The sequence below is a fragment of the Microplitis mediator genome, chromosome 2, assembly GCF_029852145.1.
Source record: "Microplitis mediator isolate UGA2020A chromosome 2, iyMicMedi2.1, whole genome shotgun sequence".
Lineage (NCBI taxonomy): Eukaryota > Metazoa > Arthropoda > Insecta > Hymenoptera > Braconidae > Microplitis > Microplitis mediator.
In genome coordinates, this window is record NC_079970.1 from 20840245 (window position 1) to 20862787 (window position 22543).

Sequence of the window (22543 nt, forward strand, 5' to 3'; positions counted from 1 at the left end):
CTGTGACCGTCACATGACCCAAAAAAATGTCAATGACGAGACCGCTCGCATCTCTAAGTAGAAACCTCCACAGCCACAGTCTGTAGAAATAACTGATGGAATTTATACAGTTCCGGGCCGGCCGCTAGATGGCTAAAGTGGGAAATTATTTTTCCTAGTCCAATACTTGTCATATAGGTGTTATAAGCCATCGAAAGAGAAAGAATAATTAAGATCATACTTCACAGGATCATTTCTGTAGTATATCTTCACGTCCTCTCTACTCTATAGTTGAGTCGATACGGCCATGATGATGAGGAATAATCCTCTTCCCTGAGCGTGAGGAAGACTGAGTTTTAGCTCGTAGCTGAAACTCAGTCATCGATGATCGTTCACTCTTCGAACTTCGGTTCGAAGGGCATGGGAAATGGATATTCTGAGTGGTTATTGAATTACAAATTAATTTTCTGAGTCTGACTTAAAAGTAGGATTGGTTTTGTCACCAAAATTTAATATACAACAGTTTTATAGTTAGAAACTGAAAATTCGTACTTATTCATACTTCACAATTAATTTCAACTACTTTTAATTTATTTAATAAACTATTTTAGAGTAGAATAAATTGACCAATGAAATAAAAAGTCATTTTTTTTTTTTTCAGTTATTTTTCGTAGTTTTAAATATTACGAGCAGCCTGCAGTCTCCACGTGATTATCCAAATATCACTCCTAAATTTATAAACTACGCAGAAAAAAATTTTTGCCGAAAAAAATTTTAATTTGCACCAAGAAATTTTATGCATTATCAATTAAATACAAAAATTGTCTTGGGGCGAGAAAAGATTTTTTTGGCCCAGAAATAATTCCTTGCACCAAGTAATTTTTTTTAGTTCTAAATAAATTATTGGTTTAAATTCACAATGCAAAAAATTTCTTGGGGTAAGTAAAAATTTTCTTTAACCGAGTAAAGATTTTTTACTAGCGGTCAATGAATCCTTTTTTGAGAAGCTTTCTAAAACCAAAAGGGAGTATAAAAATCTGTCATTTTGGAATAAGTAACGCGATATAAATACTATAGCTATATATTCAGTCATATTTAGTGACAAAATAATTAAAGTATTAATTTATTTAAAGAAAATAAATACGATCGTCTTTTTTCTCGCGTAATTTAAATGTAATTCGAATGATATAGACAAATGTATTTATCTCAATCCTATAATAAAATTTAGATGAAATATATATGAAGCCAAATTATCCGTAACGTGATTGGTCGAAAGCAAAAAAATATATACAAACGACACGAATATATACATTAAAATAAATATATGAAAAACGACACGCACGCCCTTGCGCGCGAAACATGTACCCTAGTACTTGAAAATTAAAAAGAGTTTAAACTATGAAAAGGCACAAATTTTAGTCAAGACCTAATCCAATGATACCAATTTCAATAACATTAACTAATTCCATCATATAGATATGGCGGGAACAAAATTTTCCTTATTTTCTTTATAATATAGAACAGATAATTTAAATAAAACCAAAAGTCAATAATCTTGTCCAATATATATATTTTAAAATAAAAAATGTACTTCGGATTTTATACATGTATAAATAGTCGAAGTGAAATATTTTGTTTAAATTATTTTCCATATTCGATGCATACAGATTTTATTAATAGTATTTATATAAATTGTAAAACATGTTCCAAAGCACGGAATACATATTCCAAAGCATATTGAATATCCGCGGAATAATTTTATCGGATTATAAAAATAAAAATTATAACGCCAAATATGACCAGAGCGGTTCGGTATTTAAAAAAAAAGTTTGACAAAAATGCAGCTTCAAATCAATATTTAGTGACTAGACTAATTAATTCAGATGTTATGTTTTATTTTATTTGTAAAATAAAGACATTTTACCGATGATTGCTCACAGGAAGATACGTAACCTTATTTTCCAGCAAGATATCAGAGTAGCAATCCCGCCGGAATATTCCAGGCGCATGATTGTCGCAGACCGAATAATAAACGAACCGCGAAAATATATTTAAGTCCCGTAGCAGCAGTTCTCTCAACTCTGCATTTAAACTTTTCTTTTTCTTTTATCTTTTTCTTCCCACTCAGCTCCCGACTCTACCCTCAGCTCATCTCTATCACCCGCAACAAACTTTTTTATTTTTTCTTCCGTCTCAATTCACTTTTTTCACGTTCCGTCTTTATATATATATATATATATATATATAAATATGTTTACTACAAACATCAATATATTTATAACATTTTCATTTTCTTAACATCTTTCGCACCCTAGTCCTTGGCCCTAACATCCAGCACATCAGACATCCTGTACATCAACATCAGCATCAACTGAATCAACACCCTCTTAAATCCACACGCACACACGCGAAACCGTATATAGACACTAAAACTAAGATATTACATCTCCTTAGGTCAACTAGAATATCGTAAAGTCCCTTGGCATTTCCCATGACGTTTAACACCAGCAAGACGTAATGTAGATGACACTGAATACATTCAACTAGCATTATATCTCCATGAGAGAACCAGAGATGACATAAAGTCAACTAAACATTGACATGTTGAATGACCAACTAGCCCCCGGATCAAAATATCTAGCTTCAATCTAGCCTCACTGAGTAAAAAAAGCATTTTGAGCCTCAAATGATTCTCCAAGATACTCAAGAAGCCTCGATGAGCCCCAAATGAACCTACTACTCGACTATGTAATTTAAATTCGATTAGTACTATTTGAGGCTCTTTTATCACCATATGAGACTCAAAATATTTTTTTTTACTCAGTGAGGCTGGATTGAGGCTAGATATTTTGCCGCGGGCCCTTACAAATATGCATATAATAATTGTCCAGCCTTAAGGTGCTAAAAGCTTATTAGTTATTCAAATTTCCCGCGGTTGGGTCATTTTATGCTGTTGCCGTTGTTTCTTAGCTTCACGACACATGTGACGTCATTAACTAAAGTTCGCCTCTTATTTCATTAATAATTTAATAAAAAGCCCATGATTAAACTTAGAAAAAATATTTATGTGTTCAGAAATGTTTAATTATTTGATACTAAATAATTTTTAGTGATGGTATTATTGTACCAAAAACTATAGCACTTTGAAAAATGATTCCCATTTACGCCAGTGTATAAGAACGAATTTTGAAAATTTATTTCTCGAAAACGGTGTAATGAATCGATTTGTAATTTTAACAGTGATCCTTTTTTTTATAACTCTTTCGATAAAAAAAATTTCAGAATTTTGCTATTATTTCGAAAATTGGTATCGAACCTCCTTAAAAGTTCTCGGAATTTAATGTCACTCAGATTATAAAAAAAAATCTACGTGCACTGTAACAATTTTCAAAGTGACAGCGGATCAAATTCGGAGTAAATGCGGAGCAAATGATGTTTTTTTTTCTTTAATCCGCTCAGAATGAAATTCACTCCAAAGGGAAATTTATTTAAATATTTAAACTCCGAATCGGACAATTGGAAATTTGTCTCCTTTTTTTATAAGCGAAAAGTAAAAAAGTCTAGCGCATTAAAGTTGAATAAAAAATATATAATTTAAGGGACGTCGTCCCTATTTTGACCAAATCTTCCCTACATATATATGTGTATATATATAAAATATACATGGACATTTGTGAGAAGGAAATAAAGTAAAACCGTAACGAACGACATGCGTACATGTGGGGTAGCGCTCGTTAAGCCTCGGTGCGATTCGCCAGAGATATCGTACTGGCTTTAAATCAAGTACACTTCTCTTCTCCTCTCTCTTATTTTTCCTTATCTTGTGCTCTTCGTCTCTCATCGTTTCCCAGTCTCTCAGTCGTCGACTCTTGGATCGCATTGCATCGAAATCGGACTGCATTGACTGACTACATTGCTATGTGTAGTGTACGCCGTGCAGCAACAACGACCGGCGACCAGAGTTGAGTCCTGGAAACAGCGCGCGGTCTCTCTTATTCGCGGAACAAAAGAATCGTTGACGTTCGTCGTCCACTTCACATCATTCGAGACGCATTCAAACGAACCAGCAGAAACGGCCAGCAGCATCCACTCCGACATCAAAAGTTGACGACCAAAAGACACGGACACGGACACGAGCTTCTTCAACTATACTTAAATGTCATTGAATCTCGCATCTTCCATCGGCACTCAGACGTTTTACAACCGTCCGCCCGCAATATTTAAATGTGATTATAATTAAAGGCAGGATTTTATTAAATTATTTATTTATTCATTTAACGAAAATATTAAATAACAAAATAATAATTCGCTTGACACATGAATTTGCATTTTAAAAAATAAAAAAATAAAAATATCGTTGGGTGAAAATATATTATATGAGAATGAGGAGTAGGAATAAGTTGATGTAAGCAGAGAGGAATTGCTGAGAGCATCTGGAGCTTTGAGACGCGAGGAGAGTAAAAGAGAATAGACAGACGGGTATAGGAACGACAACGGCAACGACTATGACTACGACGTCGGCGACGAGGATCGCAGTAGTTGAGGGATTGAACGGCCACCTACTCCGTAGAGATGTGATTAGCATATGCATGAAAACACCACCACCAGCATCAGCACCAGTACACCCCCTACGAAATGTGTGTATGTGTGTATGTGTGTGTGTGCGTAATGTCGACTGACGACTAGACTGACCAGCGAATCGACCGAGCGCATGTCAGTGTCAACATTTTACCATCCTCCCTTTGCTCTTCTCTGCCGCCGCGTCATTCTGCTGCTACTGCTGCTGGCTACTGCCGGTGCATCCGTACACGATCCACGAGTCCCCTCTGAAACCTTCAATAATACCTCCACCATCGAGCATCAGTACTACCAGCCGTCTCTCAATTATTCTCTATATATATTCAGGTACAAGCCTTTATAATTAACGTCGATATCACGCCACTGACGTTTCGATTCGGCTTTTCATCTATTGTTTCAAATATTGTTCCCCAGATCATTTATATTTGTTCAATACATGTATTCCATTCCACTGCCAATCTATTGTTTTTTTATTTTTTTTTTTGTTTGTTTGTTTGTTTATTTTATTCCCCGAGATCAATCAATGATTATCCTTTTTTCTGCTCATCTGTTTACTGTCGATAAAACAAAGTCCAAATTTATATTATCAAAGAGGATTTTATTTACTGAAAATATTTTAACAATGTGAATATTTAACGAGATAAAAACCTGCTGATTTTTATTTATCTACATCTATATCTATATCTATTTTTTTTTTCTACTCGCATTTATAATCCATCGAACGGATTACTGTTTGATGATGAAAGTTATTTTTTGTTGAATGACACGCGATTGGTACTTGATAGAAACAAAGCGAAGCTATAAGCGAATTTCCTAGAAAACGTTTACCCCAGTTTCGAATCCAATGGAATAGAAGAGTTAAATAGATGACGAATTGAAGAGTTATAGACACGTAGAGCTCGAAGCGCAATGTATATATATGGCATTGCTGCAGACTGTGCTAGTGGGTGTCGAGGGTTGCTGGGGATTCAGTAAATGCATTGAGGACTTGAGGTATCTCTACAACAGCCACTATATAGACCAATACTAGGTACTATGTACTGTGTACAGTAAACTATATAGATATAGATATAGATATAGATATACAATAGCGTGTCGAATCGAAATCTAAAGACGAAGGAACTGCGCGAATAGAGAGCAAATGAGAAAGACGTAAACAACACAAAGGGTAAACATAGAGTAGAGTTTGAAATAAACGACCAAGTGTTTCCTCACTGATGAAGTCGACGTAGTTTAAAGTTACCGGTCTTTCTGCTGGTGACATCGACTAAACGTTTGTCGTTGGTTTACTATTGATTAAATGAGATTAGAGTAACAGCACTCTCTCTTTCTTAAACTTTAATTTTGCGAACAAACAACTCGATGAGACGTGAATATTTAAAATTATTATTTTTATTAAACATTTAATTAATTAATTAGCTAATTTTAAATATTTAAAATGGGTTATTGACATTTAAAAATAATAGTTTATATAAATTAGTAACTCGCGGTCCAATTATCTAATGAAAAGGTTCCCTAGAGTTTACGATGAATGAGAGAAGCGTCATTTTAACGTTACGTAGGATGTTGGCCGAGGGTAATGTCTTTTTAAACACGCTAAACCGAGTAGGATACTTGGTATAGTATATACACTGTAGTACAGTAGTGGGTGGTAACTCTTGTGCTGAATATGCAAATTTTATGGGCTAAATAGGACGCTCGGGCGACCACGGAAATAATTATCCTCAGTTACCCTATATTCGGCGCTTTACTCATTGCTTCCCCTATGCACCATCATGTGCGACGTACCCATCATTATTTTACAGTACAATATATCCACTTATAAATATATATATATAGTAACTATTCTTTTCTCTTCATCAACATCCAACGTCCGACCTCTTGTTATATTTTAACATTTTGTATACTTTATTATACAATTCTGTACAAATTATTTAATTATTTTAAACAAAGTGAATTATTTTATTTTTAAAAAAACATGATTTAACTTTTGTATAAAACACTGAGACAGGAACTCTGGAATGAAGATAAATAATAATTAGAAATTACTCATGATAAAAATATAAATAGGGGAGCGTGGGGTCGCCCCGGTCACCTAAGAAATAAACCTTCAAAATTTTTCAAATTATCCTTATTAGATCATAAAACGGACATTATCTTATTCTGCGGAATCCAGAGAACCAAAGATATACTTAAAAATGAAAGTATAAAAGTAAATAGAAATATTTGATGAATTTAAAAAATTGTAAGTTTGACCGGTTATTTGGCGGGTCATCCCGGTCACTGTTAATTTCAAATAAAAAATTAAGAATCTAAAGTCGTATTGCTGAAATTTAATCAAATTAAAATTTTATTTGGTCAACTGAAACTTAAGAAGTAAAGAAAATAATGTAAAATTAATAATTAACAACATTTAACTCTTTTTTAACAAAAATGTTGTAGAAGAAAATGCCCCTGATGAACAAAAAAATTTTTCGCTTAAATTTTAAAAAAGCTTACCTTAATTAATCAATTGCTTATTAAATAAGATATTGGTTAATATTTTTATTAAACAAACACACGAATCGTCAGTCGAAAAAAACAAGTGAATGAATTGACCGTTGTGACCCCATAACTTTGATCGGTACGACCCCAACTAATTTTTGAGAAAATAAACTGAATTTAAAAAAAAAAGATTGAAAATTATACTTTTATAAAAATTAAAATGGATTAAGAAATGTCCATAGATTATATACATATCAATTATAAACTCTTTTCTTCTTGTAAAATATATAAAAACCTTATGATAATTTCCTTGATTTTTAGATCAAAAGTCGATCAATTTTTTATTTATTAATTATTATTAATAAGTAATTAATTTTTAACATTAGGGCTCATTAATTACCTCTAATTCAATGAGAGTATAAAATTAAATTAAATTCAAAATCTATTATATGATAGACTTTTCAAAATTTGAGTGACCGGGACGACCCCACGCTCCCCTAATTTAAAAATTAAACTTACATTTTTTTTAAACTTATGAACTTGAACAGATAATCAGCAAAGATATATGATAATATATAATAAAGATGATTAAAAAAATGAGTCTTACTGTCGTGTAAGTAATGAGGAAATTGTAGATCCATAAAAAAATTTGTCGCCGAAGTGGATCACTGGTTAAAAATTCATAACACCAATTGACGTTTCGACGCATTATATATATATATATTTTTTTTATTCAAACGTTTTTTACAGAATTGCTATTGTTATTAATTGGTGAATGCCATAGACACGGCAGCGATACACGAGTGATTGTACAATATGTCAATGAGTAATAAAATTGACAAAAAAAGTATTGATTGACTGACTGACAGCTGCACCGTGTGATATATTGGTATTAAAAAAAAATATATATAATAAAAAACAAAAGAATTCACATGTACAACGATCGTCATATTTTTTTTGACGTTTTTATCGTATACAGAGCAGTAAAATTGAATTTAAAGTAATAAATATGTTCTATTCTATTGTTTATTTATTATAAAAATTTTATTTTTATTTTTGTAATTCAATTTTATTTTAATTATCAATATTATTGTTATTGTTATTCAAGTAGAAATTTATGCGGGCATAATAGACGGGAGTTTGTTAAAGTTTTCGCGGATATAATTATTATATCTTACGGTACTTTGTTGTTTCCAACTTTAATATTCCGCTGTACTGACAATATTATTGTAGTTATTTATTATATTCATTTTAATGAGAATATTTATCAAATCATATAAATAAGCTTGAGAAAATATTTAAGTATAAATTTTTTAATATAAACTCTCATCATAATTTTATTTAAAATATATTTTAAATGCTTGACTTATTTCGCCAATTTCTATTATTATGTTTGTTTATCCGAGCGATTATTATTTTATCACAAAATAACAAGATCATTATATTATTTTGAAAATACCCAAAGTATTAAAAGAAATTTTAACTCTACAGGTTATGTTATTATAAATTTATATTTATATTATTATAAATTTTCTAAAGAACGACATTCTTATTTTTTAATGAATCTAATTTAAATATTTTAATATTGAGGAGAAAGCAGGCGAAATGGAAACGCTAAAAAAAATTCATTTTTTTGATCCTGGATACGCTAAAACTTTTTCTCGCCGCTTATATTTCAAATAAATAAGACAAATTTTCAATTGCCATTAAATTTTATTTTTTTTATTTTCGAGCAATATGGGGAAGCCTAGAAAATAACAGAAATTTTTTTTTTATTCATATCTTTTAAGAAAATTTTACAAGCTTGGTGATTCACATGTAAATTTTTAAGAAATATGATCTACAATTTAAATTCTTCAGACCGCTAAAAATTATTTAAGAAATGAAATTAAAATTTTAAAATTGTTATGCCAGGAGTTTTCAAATAATTAAACGAGTAATACACTTCACTTCCTATCATCTCAACACAGTTGTTTATTGATAGTCGTACAATATTTAATATAAAAATCTTATTGTTTAGATTCCATTCGGTTTGAGAATTAAAAATTCAGTAATGATACCACATTGAGAATAGTATAATTAATTCATAAGTACAAAGTTGCTAAGATTATACTAAATAATTGTAATAGATGTTTCATATCATAAGTTAAGCGAACGTCTGACGATTATTCGTCAGCGAACCTTTATCACCCATACGAAAAAAATATATATCCGGATATATCCCGGATATATCCGGGCCAATCTGCATATATGAGACATACATTTTTATATATGTCGTTTATATGCAGATTGGCCCGGATATATCCGGATATATATTTTTTTCGTATGGGCATTGAACAGTGGTATTTTTACGCCGTGAGAAAAAATAAAGATGAAGTTGTGCTTCGACTAAGTGCAGGCGTAAGAACATCACTGTCAGCCAAAATTATAATAATGAAAGTACATATTACGGTATGGGCATAACAAAATATTAAAAAAAAAAATTACAGGTGCCCCATTTTACCCCCCATATCTATAATTGCCGGGTCTTTCTACTATTACACTGAAAAAAAGAAATATTTGTCCCAAGTAAATCAATTTATTTGTGGCTTTTTTTTTAAATATTTCTAAATGACAAATAAATATATTTGATACAACTAAATATGACAGTTGATTCAAATAATTTTTTAATTTTACTGAAATATATTATTTATTTGTGGTAATTAAATGATACATTTGTGGTAAAGATATGAAATTTTTGACAATTAATGGAAAATTTAGCGATATTTGATATATATTTGAAGCACATATTTATTTGCAGCAATTGAATCATTTCTTTACCACAAATAAATCACTTATTTTACCAAACTAAATTACTCAAATATATCATATCTTTCTTATAATTAAATATTTATTTGGCCATATCCAAATATACGATATCTTTGGCTCAAATAAATCTTTTTTTCAGTGTAATATTGAATAAAAATTTTTAATTACTAAAACGACCCTTAATAACAGGATAAAAAAAATAATTTGTCATACAAGAAATCAAGAAAGAATTTAATGATGTCACGAAAGTGATCGCGATTTATATGTCCAACAGTTCAAGTCTTTCCCAAACTAATATAATTTGTACCCAGTCAAGCCCAGGCCCAAATAAATTTTACGTTTGAAAGAAAAAAAAAGCCCTGGGATTCATCGCTGAAAGCCTTCATCAGAAAAAACTCTTTGAACAAAATTCAGAATAAAATTGTGTCACTTCAAGTGTCAGACTTCTTTACTCTGACAAATTAATTCACTGGCAGTCAGTTTTCGGGATAAAAATGATGATCATTTATGATTTTTCTCAGCGATAAATAAATGATGTGCATTTAGATCCCTGTTGTATGAAATCATCAAACAGACTATTAGAGATGATGAAAAAAGAAATGAAGAAATATATAAAAATAGGAGTGTAAAAAGTAAAATACGAAGATTAAAGGAGGCAAAAGAGTTTTAAACGGTCTCGATTGAAGCGTGCAAAGAAAGTCGGTGGCAACAAATGGTTAAAGTCTGCCTTGGACGCCACACCGGGTTCTAGTCATTTGACGGCTCATTTGAGTTGCCGCAAAAACCCGGGTAACGACCGCAGTGACGATCAAGTACCTACTATACTGTGTACTGTATGAAGAAGAACGACTCTCACGTACAGACATTGCGGCTCTTTTACCACACACTGCTAGTAACAGCACACAAAACACAACTCATATCGTCATGTCACGGACAAGAAGTAGAAGAATAAAAGAGCAGTAAGTAGCTAAGAGTAAGCATCGCCAGTGATACAAGAAAATTCAAAATGTACTTACACGTAACAAAAAGAAAAAGTATAAATAAAAATAAAAAATTTGATAAATTACGCAGTAAATGACAATGTCATTATTTTTTCGGAGTTATATATTAGCCGAGGTAAAAAATATTCAAACAGAAGAAATACAAAACATATTTGAATGCTGACGCAGCAGGAAAATAACTTTTAAAGGGGTAGAAAAAAAGTCGCTTCATCAGCTAATGGTATTCGGGTCAGTATATTAATGTCGAGTGTTGAATTAGAAGTGTTACTAACGAGGCACCGACTTGGCAAGACACAAGTACATTACATTGTACATTATTCTGGACTCCTTACCATTTAGCTGACTATTCTTCTTTGATCTCTCTTTCTTTCTTAGTCTTTTCTTTCTATCAAAGTTAATATATAAATATATATACCCCACTATTGCTCCTTCTACTAGAGTAATTTGCATTTTTAACGTCTTTGATATCCCCAAGTGGATAAAATATATAACATTAACTCACGATTATCCGAAATAGGTTAATAAATAAAACATTTATTTATTTGCAGTAAATTATTAACACTCCAAGTCTTTACAATTAATTTACTGTTATCGGTTTCCAATACCCGAGCTATCGAGCCAATACACAGAATAATTATTTCGTTGTAGCATCGAAATCAGTGTACTTACAACAAGTGATTTGTTTGGAAATTAAATGGTGTTTATTTGTCATAAAATTTTTGCAATGTCAGATTTATGTAATAAAAGATTTTAGGCTTCTGGTGTATTGAAAAAAATCAGTTAAACTGACAACTGACCTTTAAAAATCGAATGGTCTAATGAGTTTGAAACCCAAAAGCTAATAACTATCGGCTTTAAAACAAGTCCGGACTAAAATCGTGGTTCGACCAGTTTCGGTGGCTGAGCGGCTTTCTAGTAGACAGATTTAATCGTTTAAGGTTGTTAGTAGAGTAATTTTAGATTCTCTACACCTTCCAGAACCTGAATCTTCCGGTCTAATGAGCTTAAAGTCCAAAAGCTTAAATGAGGATCTGATCTGAAATCGGATTCTTGCTTAAAATCAAACAGATTTCTATTAAAAAAATACATCAATAGTAAAATATTTTCTTGGAAATTTAAATTAATTAAAAGTGTAATCAGTTTTAAATAATTACGCGCGAAACCATGTCCGTAGAAATAATTAATTACAGAGAACGAGTTGGAAAAAATATTTAAAATGATTGATAATTAATTGGGTTAATAAAACTAAATAGGAAAAAATAAATCTAAAGTTAAATTTTAATTTGAATTTATTTTTCTGCATGTACACAGTTTGTAGATTATCAGAACACGAGAATGATGGTCATGCTCAGCTTCATCCTCCATCGTCTTCTTATTCTTCTCAGTCAAGGGGTTAAAAGATCCTTTCAATCCTACGGTACACACAAAAGGGTTGTTGTTGAGAGCCAGGCAAACGAGAGACGTTATCATGATCAAAAGAAATATAAGAAAAGAAGATCCGCGTCTTGCCTCCTATACCAATAAACGTGAACTCGCGGTCGCGCGACAGAATTAAAGAGAGTAATACATATATATAGCCGTGTATTCCACTGGTGCTTCGCTCAGATGGCCTAATTAGTCAACTTAAAACTCACTTAATTAGCCAAAAGATAGGGCATCTAATTACGTGTACTTGTTCGCGGCGTGCCATTTCGCCGATTCAATCGCTGGATCCTACCGTCGGCTTTAATTTCCAAGAAATTTTATATGCTCACAACCAGCTTAACCTTTTCGTTTCTCATCCTCTATACCCACATACATTCATTTATATATAGATATATACAGTACTCAAAAATCGATACTGTCGTAAAAGGGTTACCATACCGCGGGAATCCCCATGACCTCACTCCAATTGCAGTAATTAAAATTGTTTTTACATTTACCGTACTCCGGGTTTAATTTATGTTATTATTCGTCCCTTGCTGATGCCCATCATCGTCATTATAAGCCTTTAAACATCAAAAGTTATACTGTCAAAGTGTCTAAATATTAGTTACTATGATAATGAACTTGTCAACAGTTTAATAACTTTACCAGTAGATTAAAATGTAAAAATGTTTATTTTCCAGGCATAGGCATAACTTTTAAGTAATTTCTGTAACACTTTCTATGTCCGTGTTTATGTCTTATGTATATGTATAGATGTATATACTTATACAAATATGTATATAGATATACTAATGTGTGTATAGAAAGTTGTTCGTAAGTATGCAATAAAGTATACAGATATAGTTATCTAAAGTTTAGTCAGACAGTTAACTAGTAGTAGTTTCTAGCCAAAAGTGTTCTCTCAATATTCCCAAGAGCCCGCATGTTGAGCCATATGCCGCGTTGGATATGGCCTGCACGCATATTACATTACGCGCGAAGGATTATTATTGCTGCGAGCGCTGCAGTAACAGCTGAACATATACCTGTTATAAGTAGTATTTTAAGCATATACTTTAATATCAAATAAAGAACATTATATTTACTTTTTTTTTCTCTGCCTATTTATAATATTTTCTTATCTTTACGCTAAATATGAAAACATAAACAGTGTAATAAAGTCAAGATTTCGTACCCTGAACGCGTGATGTCATTAAATGTTAATAAAAATTTATGAGGCATTACAGTGAGAATTTTTTAAAAGCCGTACAAAGTAGCAACTGCTGTAAAAATTTTTGAATTTAAATTCATTTACGCGGGGCTGACATTTGAACATGCGAGCATGTAACTGGCCAATGTCGAAATTTGGTTCTTTTTAAATATTTGAATTTAATCGTGTCTGTGATAATTTTAAAAATGAATACAGCGCATTTTATATGTAAAAAGTATGAAGGAATATATGACGTATTGAGATTAAAGGAATTTTTTTGCAAAGAAGCGCATCCAGGAGGTGAAAAGACGAGAACGATTTCCTTCTTTTTTAAAAATATGCACACGGTTCAAATAATCAGTAAGGATTCAACTCAACCCCATTTTTATTTGAACCCACGACTGGGATAATGAACGTCGAACCTTTTAACGAAAGCTCTCATCATTGTGATGTACATCTTGGTATTTTAAATTTTTTATTTTTATCCTTTCTTCTCTTACTTTTTCTACCTCATCTTCTTCACACGTTTTATTTTAAAACGCCGCAGTGAAGCTCTCGTGAGATGGTTTGTAAGCTCCAAAGAACTCAAGACACCGTGAACAACACGCTTGGCGGGATACGAAAACGATTTTACTCCAATTCGTTGGGTGTTGTATGAACACAGCCAGGAGGCGTTTAATATCACCAACATCTGCGACGCCATTAACATTCCTTCTAACAGTATACCTACTACACTACTCTCTACTTATTGTACTTGCTGTAGTTTTGTTTTATCGTACTTGAAAACAAAAAAACAATCAACTAAATAAAGTTAAATACACAACAACAACAACTACAACTTAATATGTCCCCCGCTTTATACTATTTAACCGTCTTTATGAGCTTCATTTTCAGATTTATTGTTTCCGAGAAAAATATTCAGGCTGTAATTAAACTTTTATAATTATTAATGGATACTCTTTTAATAATTGCACTTAAAACCTTTTCCTAATCACTGTGACTTCTTGAGTATAAAATTAAATCTATTAAATATTCATTTTACCTCTTAACTGACACTCGTCTGTAAAATGACGTATGCATCATAAGATGACATTTTGACCCCACCCTGAAAAAATGATCACTAGTTTTGAAAATTTCTTTTTGAATAAATTCTAGAATATTTTTCTGACCTCCACAAAAAATCTTCAAGAGAGTTTTTGAGTTTTCTTTAAAAAAAACCGTAAAAAATTTTCTTTCACTTAAATACGCGGGATTTTTTTAAATTTTAATACTTGAAAAAAATCACTCTCTTAAAATGAATCAGTGAAAAATATCACCAATCAGTAAATATTCACTGCAAATCAGTCCTAAATATATCACTAATTGAATCAGTGATATACTTGGGAATATTTATGCACTGATTGAAGTACTTTTCACTGATTCTTTGGTTTTGGTTCCGTAAGTTTTCCAAAAAAGACCTTCATTCTGAAAGATGAAGGGTGAATTTTTCGTGGGAATGTTGAAGGTCTCAATTGACGGCAGATAACCCGGCTAGTCCTGCACTGTATAAAATTTTGAGTCCGCCGCCCGGTGTGAATGATTTGGTGTTAAAAGTTTTACGTTCACACCACTAATGGTGTAAATGTTTAAATTATTTATTTAAAACTCTCAATTACTCCAACACTAAGCATTTAATTTCGATTTTAAAATAATCAACATCAATAATAATAATAATAACATACTAGTGCTGAAACCTATATATTAATCGGTAATTTTTAATTACAGGCTACATTATCGGACAGTATTTGAGCTATTAACACCGAACCGTGTAAAAGAAAACACTCATACCGTCTTAGAAGTACTCCGGTTGACATTTCACACCGTCGATTCATACTGAGCAGACCGTGTCAAGTCTTCGAGGACCATTTTCACACCAAAAATTTTTCACAGTATGTTTCAAGTGGGAAAATTTCAAAAAAATTTCAAAATGGCATCCGGTATGATTTAAGGGATTAAAATTTTTCGGTTACTTAAGTTAAGTCACTATTATTTAAACCAATATGAGTACCGTATTTAGACCACTAGCACTATAATTTTATGACATAATTATTTTGTTTTGCAGATATTTTACTGTCGGGCATTTTGTACCGTACCAAGACAGTGTTAAGGTAAAATAATTTATTAAATTTAATCTAAATTTATTACTCTCGGACACATAGTTAAAATCACGTCGAAACTAGCATATAATGCATTAAGGGAGCTCTACTTGCGACAAGATGGAATAGTTTGAGGGTTAAACTAGACTTATAATTTATAATACCCGCCGTAACTTGTACTACTATTCATAAATAAATACGTAAAATTAACCAGTCTATTATACCATAAAATTTTTTGCTTAATAATCTATCCATTTAAAAATAAGATGAAGTCGTTTTTTATTAAAACCAAACGTGTGAGGTCGCCATAAGCCCTTACTTACATTTATATACATATTTATTCACTTCACACCACCGTAATTATCTACGAAATCGTTATAAGAGTAAGAATAAGAACGTTTACTTACTTACTTACTCACTCACTCATTCCTCAGTTACTCGGCTCGTCCTGTTGCAACGCACTCAGGCGTTACGTACCGACACTTACAACACCTGGGTGGTATGAGACCGCAGGTATGCACGCACATTTTCATTCACCATTCCCGTAAATATGTATCTTTACTATACATTATTAAATATATTTAGTTATTTATATATACATATATTTAAAGATCACATTTATTTTATTTCATCTAATTTGTATATTATATTTATAAAGGTATATTTAAGTCTTTGCTTGATGGAAGAAAAAGAAAATAAATGAAATGATCTCTTGAGATATTTTAATCAAAGCTCTTGTAGACTTTTCATTCAAGTACCCGCCCTGTGTATATTTATTTATTTTTAGATGATAATGATTTTAACTCGGATGTATTAATTAGAGCATCTCATATTATTGAGGGTCTAATTGGAATATTAATAATATTAATAACAATAATAATAATGATGGGCATATGTGTATATTATGCTAAAGTTAGATTACACATCAAGTTGTTAAAATTAAATCATACTTGTATAATGTAAGCAGGCGGAACTTTAATTAAATTCATTATGATGTGATCATAAGCATAATTATGACTGCATTATTGTTATAATGATAATGGAATTTAATGTTTAATTATGAAAAAATTTTTATTTCGAATTTCCGGAGAACGTTTTTACTGCAGTAAAAAATTTGCGGGGCAAACGTGGAGTAGATGGTTTTTAATTTATTCTCTCCTTTGGAAAGAAATTTACTCCGAAGGGGATTTTTCGTGAAGTGGATGATTTTTTATATATTTCATCTCTTTCGGAGTGAATTTTAAATAAAATTTGTAGTCATTCTCGATTTTTTACAGTGTAGTGATGCTAGATACTACACAGTAAAAAAGGATTCGTCAAAATCAACACATATCGTTAGTAAATCGAACGTTTTACACTTATTTATGTTATTTTAACATATCGTAAGTGTTAAAAAAGTTACACACGTATGTGTTAGCAGTATCAAATTTTCGAAAAATTCTTTTGTGATGATCGAGATTATTTTTAACATATTTTGTGTGTTAATTTAACAGTATACTGGGGGCTTTTACGTATGATACTCTCCATATTTGGTTGACATTTCCCTCCGTGTACTTTCGTATAAAGTAACATTTTTGTGTGTTAAAAAATCAATCGGTTGCGTCAGTTCAAACAAGATAAATACTGTGTGTTAAATTGACACGAAAGTGTTAAAAATTCAACACTCAGAATTTTAACACATGCACTTTTTTTTACACTTTGACGATTCGTTTTTTTCTGTGTGATAGAGTCAAATATAAATTAATTTCGGTTATTATTAAGGACTTCTATGGTGGAAGGAGTACCTAAAAATTGTGATTGTAAACAAATTTTATATTTTAAAATGATTTTAAATTGCAATTCATTACTTACACAATAATTTGTAAGCAATTTGACGCGCATGGGAATAATTTTTTAAAATTGATTTTTTTTGACGTTTTACTCTTGAATTGTATTAAAAATCACATTCCTTACTAAAATTTACATATGAATCAGCATGCATGTAAAATGTAGTCAAAAGATATGAAAAAAAAAAAATTTCGGCTACTCCATTTCACCCGAAATTTAAAAAACATTTTTTTTTAAATAATTGAAAATTAGTCTTACTGTTTTTTAATACAATAAATAAAGTAATTTGTACAAAAAAAATTAGCTACATTTATTTTTCTTAAAAAAAAGTTTCCCGAGTTAAATTAAAAAAAATTAATAATGCAAACAAACAAGATTAGATGAAAAAAAACTAAAAACAAACACAGATCCAAATTCATTTACAAAGCTTTATACATATATTTTTATTTTTATTTTTATACGTCAACCAGCGATAAAATGAACATTAAAAAATCCTTTCGGTCTAGTTTCCGCAGATTTCCCACGTTGGCTACATCTACCCAGTTCTCTCAATCTCAATCCCTCTCGCTCTAACTATAGTTACCCGACGGTACTTTCGACGTCGTTCATTATTCGAGAACGTCAGCCCCCGGCAACGATGCAAGAGACGCAACGACCAACGATCCAACCGAGAGCCCAGGGCTCAGAGAGAGCCCGGGCTAGCTCTTCTGCTGGGTATTTCTACTACAACTCTCATCCATACACTCTTTTCTCTTTCTATTCACTTCATCTCAATCTCTCTGCTCTTTGCCTCCTCTCACTCACTCATTCTTTCTCTGGTGTACTTGTCTATACATTTACCACCGTGCAAAACACCAGAACACAACAGAGTACCAGAGTCCAGAGTTTGAGAGCTACTATACCCGTCACGACTTTTTTCCAACCAACGTGCTCGCGCCCGCTCGTAAACACGCAGGACATTAATTTTCGCGTTACGACCAAGTGGTTACTCTTCGCCGTGCTTCGTCGTTTCGACGATGTTCAACCATAAGAACAAGAAAGCTTTTCTTTTTTTATTTTACTTCATTTTATTTCTTCCTCTTCCTCATACTCTGATCTTATTTTAATTTATCCATTCTCTTTCATTACTTGTCCCATGCTATTTCATTTTCTTTTACACGCCAGCGTCTTTATGCCCCAACTGCACATACATCCACCCCGAGTGAGTACTCTAAAAGAGTCACAATAACAAAAGCAATGACCGCAAAATTACAGGAGACATAACACCGCAAAGTTAACGAGAAAATTCAAAATAAAAAATCCATTTATTCACAACACAGCTAAATCCTGGCATCCCTATAAACTACAGTCCAGTATTAATATTAATTACAATGACAAAGACTTTAGTTAACAGTAACAACTTCTTGAAAGTTAAGTTTGTTTTACAGTTTAAATTTTTTGCCAATTCGTCATGTTTACCGTCGAGAATTTTTAAATAATTAATCATGTTTCCACGTGTCATAACGTGTTTGTTAGCAATCGGCTAATTTTATATCGCCTATACGTGTGTCCATGTTCATGTTTGTGCTCATACTCATACTAATGTGTGCATACAATATACAATATAATACATCAAAACAAAATACATTACCACGCAAACAAAATTACATTTGTACACTTGACGTCATTTATCTTTACCGTGTTATTGTTATTAGCTGTAACTTTGTAACTGCATTTATTTATATTATAATATATATACATGTGAATACTATTTATATTTATATACGGATCAATGTATAGATGTATGTTTTCAGATGTATATATTATTATTATTTTTTAACGTGCAAGCCACACGTGACAAACGCAGTGTTAGATCATTTGGTGGATAAAAAAAAAAATAGTGTACTATTGTGCTGTGAGTTAGGGGCTGGTGTGTATTGTACTAGTGCAGTGTACATAAATTTATTCCCTCTGGTAATGGAATTAGCGCGAAGCAAGTTTTACACGCGATATTTCGATTATACGACTGATGCAACTAACATCTACTTTATTTTTAAACCTTTTTTTTACTTTATTATTTTTTAACTCTTTTTATCAACCTCGCTTGTATGGATTTTAATAAATATTTATTTCACTTATACTTTATACTTTATCGGACTGAGAAATAAATGGATCATTGAAAAAATATAATAATTTTGGTGAATATATATGTAGTGACTGGGATGAGGTTCGTGGAACTTAATCACTACGTTAATTAATTTATCTGACTCCAATTGATTATTTTAACAGAGTAATAAATAGTTAGTTTTATTTAATGAATTATATAATGCAAGGTAATGCTAGTCGCATTAGATATGTGTTTAGCTAGTTGCCGTGTATCTCTCTATTGTACGTGTGTACTGTACTGAGACGCTACCGAATATCGTATCCGCGTGGGGAAAAACATTCGGCGATCGATGATTGATGGACTTATCCGAAATTATGAATTTTAGGACTATAAGTAGTGACGTAGTCGCTACATATACATTAGGGTGCTTCATTTCAAAGCAATATTTTTTTTTTTAAGTGCTTGTGGAAAAAATCATAGTTCAACACAAAAAAAAAATTTTCGCGGAAGAAAAAAATTCTATGTCGATTACAGACCTAGCTCATCGAAAAATTCGATTTTCCCATTTAAATAACACGGGAAAAATTTTTTTTTTAGCTTTAAGTATTGTTAACTCATTAAACAAATCAATAGATCGAATAGACTAATACATATTTTTGTAGGAAATTGGACGCTCTACAAAAAAGGTCTCTTATCATTTTTCGATAAATTCATCTGTTCAAAAGTTATTAGAGCTCGAAGTAAAGTTGGAGATCTTTTTACTTTTTCGGCGAAACTATCAGTCTTATCACAAAATGTTGTAAAATATTTTTTGTTGACAATTTTATTCTCTACAAATTACTATCAGTAAAATTTTTTCAAATTCCGCATTATTTTCTATTTATTTTCATTTTAATTTTTTTCTTCCGCGAAATTTTTTTTTTTTGTGTTGAACTATGATTTTTTCCACAAGCACTTAAAAAAAAAATGTTGCTCTGAAATGAAGCAATCTAATATATATACATATATATATACGATCTAAAAAATTAGAGGAGTAAATCCGGAGCGAATGCGGATGATTGCTTATTTATTCAATCCCTTCGGAGTGAACTTTACTCCGGGGAGTTTATTTTAACCCTAATCCGGTGTCGCTGTTTTCAGCACCCGTAAACGTTGAACATGGATCATTAGCGGCAGCTGGTTATTTAACTATGTGATTCTGTAAGGAAAAATCTGAATAAATTCGTAGGTCTTCTCTGGACTTGTAACTATGCGATAGAGTTGTTGCCAGCACCGAGAATCCCTTTTTCAATAAACATTTTCATCGAAATTCGGAGGCATGTAGGCTGTAGACAGTAGAATTTTTGGACACAAACGACCTATGTTCAACCGATTAGGGTTAATATTGAAAATCCGAATCGGAGTGAATGCGGATTTAAATAAAGTCCAGATCACTTCGAAATCACTCAGCTGAAAAAACAAACTCCTATTTACTCTATTTGCAGAATAATTTTCTTTTTACTCCGGAGATCCGAGTGACGAAGTGAACTCGGATTTAAATAAAATTCGTAATCACTCCAAATTTCTTACAGTGTATATATGTAGTATTTGAATAATATAAAATTAGTGTTTATCTATTTATGTGTCCCAATTAGTGACTCTACAAAGACATCTGACTATTAATTATTCATAGTTCTATAAGTATCTTTTGAAAATTGTTTCAGTATCTTAATTATTTGACGTTGCCAGAACTATTGGACTTAATATTTATTTGTCCTACTTACTGACACTTTTAAAATTTATTAATTATTAAAAAAATTTTAAATCTCTATTATATTACGGTAAATTTACTTGAAGTCTTATCAATATTAAGGTAAATTAACAATTTAAGAAATTAAGTTTTCTTTCTGAAACTTAGACCATAAAAAAATTAACTATAAATTTAAGTTCAACTTCCAAAACTTTTTTTAAAAGTAGATTTCAAATTTTAGGCGGCCTAATGTCTCATTATTTCTTTCACGCAATTTTCAGTTTAAAAAAAAAATTCAAATTAATTTTGCTCGGGTCTCTTTCGCGGTCTTTTTCTCTAACTTGATATTTTTTTTTAAATTAGAAAATTTGAATGAAAAATAAAAATTAAAGAAAAAACTACTTTCTGGTTTTTGTCACAGACTGAAATGTAGTGGTACAAAAGTTGTCAGGCAGCATTTACTCAGCAAACCTGCAAGCAAATTCATTTGACGAACGAATACATTTGAAACACCCTGTGCTTGAATCATGTGCAGGCTCAAAGGGGGATGATGTAGACTGGGTGGGTGGGTGGCTGGTTGGTTGGTTAGACATTTGGAAATGTCAGAGAGGGTAGCTTTAACTCACAACGAGTAGGGTCATCGGTCGAGTTCAGAGTAAATTGCGTTGAATTTAATTAAATTGATTCCAATGATTTTTAAATACATACTCTACCCATCCTACTTTATTTTATTTCATTTCATTGTATTTTTTTAATAGATTTTTTTTAATTACACTACACAAAAAATATTCTAAAAATTTTTAATTAAATTTTTAGGAATTTTCATGATAACAAGAACATTTATATTTTCTTTTATTGTATTATGATTCATTTTAATTATATAGAGATTTTAATTCGATAGTCCTCAACAATCGATTTTCATGTATTGTCATGTTAACAAGCTATTAATAATAATAGAAATCTAAAAGAATAAAAAATATATATTTTTTTTTTTCTTTCATTAAAATGTAATGGATAATCGATTTTATTTGTCAATGTAGCGCAGTGAGTGAACTCATTGACAGACGTTTATTTATTTTCCAAAGGTTCTAGTTAAAAATGTATCACTATTTCTACTACTAGACAGTCATATTGATTAAATAAACTCTATTTTTTTTTCTCATTATAATTGAAACCAAGTCATTATACTAGATTATAATAAAAATTTTGAAATCATACCGCAATATTATAAAAATTTTGAAATAATAATTCGTCTAACCAACTGTCAAATTTAAAAAATATATACATCTCTAATAGCAC

The 22543-nt window shown here is 31.2% G+C and overlaps 1 long non-coding RNA gene and 1 other non-coding gene across 2 annotated transcripts in view; both read left to right on the top strand.

Annotated features, from left to right (window-relative positions):
* The window catches only part of LOC130663525 (uncharacterized), a 167599-nt gene extending 151194 nt beyond the window's left edge, over nt 1-16405 (top strand). Inside the window, exon 5 of the long non-coding RNA XR_008989208.1 lies at nt 15232-16405. This is a non-coding gene — a long non-coding RNA (uncharacterized LOC130663525). The remainder of the gene's footprint in view (nt 1-15231) is intronic.
* Nucleotides 211-424, top strand: LOC130664300 (small nucleolar RNA U3). Its single transcript, XR_008989341.1, has one exon. It is a non-coding gene; the product is annotated as a small nucleolar RNA U3 (small nucleolar RNA).
* Nucleotides 16406-22543: the final 6138 nt, after the last annotated feature.